This window comes from Lethenteron reissneri, chromosome 4, assembly GCF_015708825.2.
Source record: "Lethenteron reissneri isolate LAM-NWPU_2019-01 chromosome 4, ASM1570882v1, whole genome shotgun sequence".
Taxonomy (NCBI): domain Eukaryota; kingdom Metazoa; phylum Chordata; class Hyperoartia; order Petromyzontiformes; family Petromyzontidae; genus Lethenteron; species Lethenteron reissneri.
Genome location: NC_083782.1, coordinates 2,467,213 through 2,473,417, shown reverse-complemented (window position 1 = coordinate 2,473,417; position 6,205 = coordinate 2,467,213).

Here is a 6,205-nt window from a genome sequence, read left to right as displayed (position 1 = left end):
GACAGCAGGAGGTGAGAGCGGTGAGTCCGCGCGTGCCCCCCAGCCCCCTCTTTCCCACACTCATCTCAGTCACAGTGTTGGTAAGCCCACAAGCTGCTAACCCCTAGTAGCCAAAATCAGTAAAAAACAAACGTCGCTGGAGAGCTTCTTTGAAAAGGGGGAAAGACCCAATGATGACCGCCCTCCCCCCACGATCCGTGAAAAAATTGTCTTCGACGAAACCGGTCCCTGGTGCCAAAAAGGTTGGGGACCGCTGCAGTTTAGCCCATTCGAGGGCGCCGGTCGTGAACTTGGCGGCGTTTCCTTTCGCGCCACCGCTCGTTGCGCTCAACGGACGGGCGGCGACTGATCGTCCGGTCCGCCACGCGGTCGTCGGCGGGTGGAACGAGCTTCCGTCTTCCACTCGCGCGGGAGATGAGCGCAACCGTCCGTGCGACGTCCAAATGCGACGATTCACCGCGACGGTCCAGAGTTCAGGGGGTGGGGGAGGGGGGGGATTGGTTGGGTCTGCTGCCGAAAGAGGTGCATCTTGTTCTCTATCCGTCCGCGGGGCTCGTACGTTCGCAGAGAGCGGTAAAACAAAAAACACGACGGACTTGCGAGCGCACACTTGGCGGTGTGAACATTTCATCGCGTGGCGTGTCCGTCCGTGTGAACTCCCACAAACAAATCCACCGCGCCGTTGTTGGCGGCGAGGTTTGGTGGGGAGTCCTCCCCCGGGGGGGGGGGGACGTTCTTCGCCGTCGGCTCGGCTGCGATTGTTTCGAACGCTCTCTTCGCTGCGCCCTTTTTGAAGATCACTCGGCCGCATTTCGGCTGAAAACACGAAAGCGCACAAAGGAATCTGCTACTGAACATTTCAATCACGCCGTTCAACTCTACTGTCCAATTATAATTCTTTAAGGGGCGGATGACGATACTTTTACACACGCGCCGTTTGATACAACTCGGACATAAAGCGATGTAACTCAGTGACCCCTTTAGTCAATCCACTGCTCGATGAATAACTGCACACGAGATGTCTTGAGTATTTTAAATATTTTTTTAAACCACAGACCGTGCAGTAGCAGCGGGAGAAATGCCCCAAAGTCAGTCGATATGGCTGATTTTCTTTAAATTGCTCTTCAAACTAAATCTGCCTTTGAATTTGGTCGGTGGGCTACGTGTGAATCGCTGCTGGAGCAGGGCGTTATTGAACGCACGTGTTATGAACTCACGGGGTAATGAAAAGGAATTAGAAAGGGGGGGGGGGGGGGAAACCTTCCCAAGGAGCAAAACTGGTGTCCCTTTCATGTGGACATGTTTTAAAATTAAAAACCAATCGGCATTAATATTTTAATACAGCGGGAGTGGGAGGGGAAAGAAATTGAAGTTATGCAAATTAAGTCATTGGTCTTTTCATTATTCATTTAATGTTTAAGAAAAAAAATACGGAGATAGTTGGAGTTGACTCACAGGTCATGGCGCAGAGCAGGCACTGCCTAGGTCCTGGGTTTCGATTCGAGGTTTCAGCCGGAGTATGTGATGAAGCCAGCTTCTCAAGTGTTGACGAGTTGAAGGTCTCGGCATGTTTACCAATTCCTGCACGGCAACAACAAAACACCCATCGCGTGAAATGTGAAGGAAAAAAAGTCATCTTGCAGCCATTCTCGAACACACGGAGGTGAGTTCGAATCTGGGGTTTTTCCACCCACTTTAAAGCCGGTGTCTCACCAGGGTATCAGAGGGCTCCGAACACGTTCAGAAGTCGCCAAGAGACACCAACAACATTTAGGATTTAGTTTAAAGCCTCACAGTTTGGAGTGCGCGTATTTCTCACGTCGGCAAGACGACGTGAACGCTGATTGCGAAAATGACGGAACTTTTATACAGAAGGCCACGGACAGCAGGCCAGGGAGCGAATCATTAGCCAGCCGTTGGCTAGATGAAGTGTAATTGTGGTGTAAATGTCGTGTGCTAGAATTCCCCTTAGCCTGTGTGTAATCTACCCAGGAACCACCGGGAACCATTCCGTTCGCAGGACACAGTCCAACGCGTGGATGAGCCCCTGATTCTCAAGCCTTTAGATTGAAACCGTTGCAGGCTAGCAGTGGAGAGGCTAGGAGAGTGAGAGAGAGAGAACAGGCTAGCAGTAGAGAGGCTAGGAGAGAGAGAGAACAGGCTAGCAATGGAGAGGCTAGGAGAGTGAGAGAGAGAACAGGCTAGCAGTAGAGAGGCTAGGAGAGAGAGAGAACAGGCTAGCAGTGGAGAGGCTAGGAGAGAGAGAGAACAGGCTAGCAATGGAGAGGCTAGGAGAGTGAGAGAGAGCAGGCTAGCAGTGGAGAGGCTAGGAGAGTGAGAGAGCAGGCTAGCAGTGGAGAGGCTAGGAGAGTGAGAGAGAGAACGGGCTAGCAGTGGAGAGGCTAGGAGAGTGAGAGAGCAGGCTAGCAGTAGAGAGGCTAGGAGAGTGAGAGAGAACGGGCTAGCAGTGGAGAGGCTAGGAGAGTGAGAGAGAGAACAGGCTAGCAGTGGAGAGGCTAGGAGAGTGAGAGAGAGAACAGGCTAGCAGTGGAGAGGCTAGGAGAGTGAGAGAGAACAGGCTAGCAGTGGAGAGGCTAGGAGAGTGAGAGAGAACAGGCTAGCAGTGGAGAGGCTAGGAGAGTGAGAGAGAGAACAGGCTAGCAGTGGAGAGGCTAGGAGAGTGAAAGAGCAGGCTAGCAGTAGAGAGGCTAGGAGAGTGAGAGAGAGAACGGGCTAGCAGTGGAGAGGCTAGGAGAGTGAGAGAGAGAACAGGCTAGCAGTGGAGAGGCTAGGAGAGTGAGAGAGAGAACAGGCTAGCAGTGGAGAGGCTAGGAGAGTGAGAGAGAACAGGCTAGCAGTGGAGAGGCTAGGAGAGTGAGAGAGAGAACAGGCTAGCAGTAGAGAGGCTAGGAGAGTGAGAGAGAGAACAGGCTAGCAGTGGAGAGGCTAGGAGAGTGAGAGAGAGAACAGGCTAGCAGTGGAGAGGCTAGGCGAGTGAGAGAGAGAGCAGGCTAGCAGTGGAGAGGCTAGGAGAGTGAGAGAGAGAACAGGCTAGCAGTGGAGAGGCTAGGAGAGTGAGAGAGAGAACAGGCTAGCAGTGGAGAGGCTAGGAGAGTGAGAGAGAGAACAGGCTAGCAGTGGAGAGGCTAGGAGAGTGAGAGAGAGAACAGGCTAGCAGTGGAGAGGCTAGGAGAGTGAGAGAGAGCAGGCTAGCAGTGGAGAGGCTAGGAGAGAGCAGAGTGAGCGACGCGAGCAGGAGAGTTGCTATGGAGTCGCGTGGTGTTGAACGCGAGGAGTTCTGTTCAATAACAAGTGACACAGGAGAAAAATAAGTTGTCCGCGTGAAATAAAAGCACTACAACACGAGGTCTCATTCGTTTTTTTCACATCGGTTTATTGTATGGTAGTAGGGTATTTACAGTTCTTTTAGAATTATAAAAAAATGTCCCTTTTATTATTGCTAATCCTATTAATACACGAGCATAATATGACTTTGAGACCCCCCACTGCCTGCACATTCCACAAGGAGTGACTAACCCCATATCTGCATTTGTCATCAACATGCAAAATTCCTCTGTTGATATGGAATCTCCTTTGTCAAGGCGCTCTGCTCCTCCCAACCAGCTTAAAATACGCTGCCAAGCTTAGCAGTGTTCATTAGGCAGATTGTATAATAATACATAGTATAATATTATAATGTTTAATATAATGTATGAGGAAATATATAGTATCGTAAGTGGTTAGTGAATATACAGCAGTGTGGTATACAGTAGGGTTTGTAGAATAATACATAGTGTAATATTACAATGTATAGTCTAAGGTAAAGGGTGGTGTATAGTAAAGCTGTGTGTAATTCAATGTTGGGGTTTGTCAATGGCAGTGTACAGTACGCTGTATAGTCGCGTGATGTAGAAAAGAGTTTAGTTGGAGGCATATGAATATAATGCATAATGTTAGAGCTTAGGATAGTAACATCTCATCCTGTGTTCTTGGAATCTGGTGATGTGTATACGATATTATACAGTGTAGTTCAGATTGGAAGATATAATAAGTCATTATATAGTGTAGTGTATACCTAGTTAATGTTAATAGCTCAGCTTATTGGAGAACATATTGAGTACATTGATGAAATTGATGTAATTTTAATTAATTTTTTTCACATCGGTTTATTGTATGGTAGTAGGGTATTTGCAGTTCTTTAGAATTATAAAAAAAAATGCCATTCCTTTATTGCTGCTAATCCTACATAATACACTAGCATAATATGACTTTGAGACCCCCCCCACCGCCTGCACATTCCACAAGGAGTGACTAACCCCATATCTGCATTTATCATCAACATGCTAAATTCTTCTTTGATATGTAAACTCCTTTGTCAAGGCTCTCTGCTCCTCCCACCCAGCTTAAAATACGCTGCCAAGCTTAGCGGTGTTCATTGGGACGCTGTCTTTCCGACAGACCTGTTCTTCACCCGAGGACGGCTGCTTGCGTTGTGGCCGAAACGTCGTGAGAATTTTATTTAATTATGTTTTATTTGTACTATTTTATTATTTCCCTTCTACATGACTTTGCCGAAGGAACCAATAATATGAATCCAGGTTTACTGCTGTCCCTTAGCACGCTGGAATTTGTATCCATAGGTACGCCAGTTTCATTCGGTTCCCCGGCGAGGCAGTTGAAACAACGGTGCAAGTTTCGTGAAACCACAAAGACAAAGATCCCCCGTGTCGCCTTAACAGAGTGTAGGGGCAAGTGCTGTTAGTGGGCACTTATGAAGGCTGGCACGGCACACAGCGAGGGCCTGGGTGGCCAGCACGACGCCCGGTAATATTTGCACACCATACCAAGTACTCATTTGAGGCTGAGTCGACCTAAATCCCCCACCAAAAACAACAACCGCCATTCGCCACTAAGTGGCGGTGACGTCACCACGGCGCTCGTGCCGGGCTATGTGCACGTTGAGGCCACGTGGAGTGAGATGACTGGCCGATGCACCACCTGTGCCCAACTACTAATCCGATCAGCAGACCGCGTGTGGTGGGGTAAATTGTGGGTTCTCCCTCACCTCTTCTCCAAGATGCCTGGACCAGCTGAGCAGATTGGCTAAGATTCTCTCTCCAGAGCTCCCTCGGAATAGCAGCCAAGGAATGGAACGAGTCCGAGAGGCAACACCAGCAAGATGCCACTGGGCGGATCGTCACATCACGCATTGATCGTGGCTGATGATGATAATTTTGACGATGATTTTGATGATGTAGTCAGCATGGGTATCTACATTGGGTTGCGATTTGGCAGGGATGATCGATTTCAAAAGGCATGGTATGCGCACAATCAGTCACCTCTCAGCAGAAGGTGTCTGTTTCTCAATAGCTGTCATTAGGTAACTATTAATACACCAATTGAATTGAAAAACTGGTCATCACAAATCATTAAAAAGATCATCAGACCAAATTGGTGTAATGTGCAGTCTCCTACTCTTACCGTCTCTCTCCTGGCCTCTCCATGTGTGATGAAGAAGAGCCATTGCCTGAAACGTTACCTGTTATATATTTTTTATTTTACGGCCATGTCTGGTAGGTCAATGTGTGTTTAACTGTATAGTTTTGTTTGGCTATGGCAGTGACGGGGATCAAACTAAGATATCTATAAAAATGCACTAGGTCTGATGAAGCCAAACTAAGGTATATTTAGGGTTCAACGAGATGACGTACTGTTGCTGGGTACTTTGTCATATCACGGGACCACGAGGGATGGCAGCGGCTCTTGTGACAAACTCATCCAGCAGTGGATAAATCATGGCTGACTGTTGATGATGATGATGATGATAGAGAGGGCTTAGTGGAAGGGCCCAAGACTCAAGAGAGCCAAACTAAGGCAACATGATGAATATTTAAAGGTCATCATCATCATCGTAATCATTTACGAGCACTATCCACCACCGCTGGCGAATGATCCCGGTTCAGCCTGACACAAGGCAGCTCATTGCCACTGCTCGGTATGGAACACTCACACGCACACGGTGTCCGTAATGGGTTCATCCATTATTAATAAGAATTCAAAATAGGCGGCATTTCTTCGTCATTTTTGTGCGTCGTGTTTAAGGGATGAGCAGCCGATTGTTTCTCTATTTATTTGAACAAGCACACGATACGAATCGACGCGCGGGTCCTTTAGCCCGGCGGTCCCCAACCCCCGGGTCGGACAG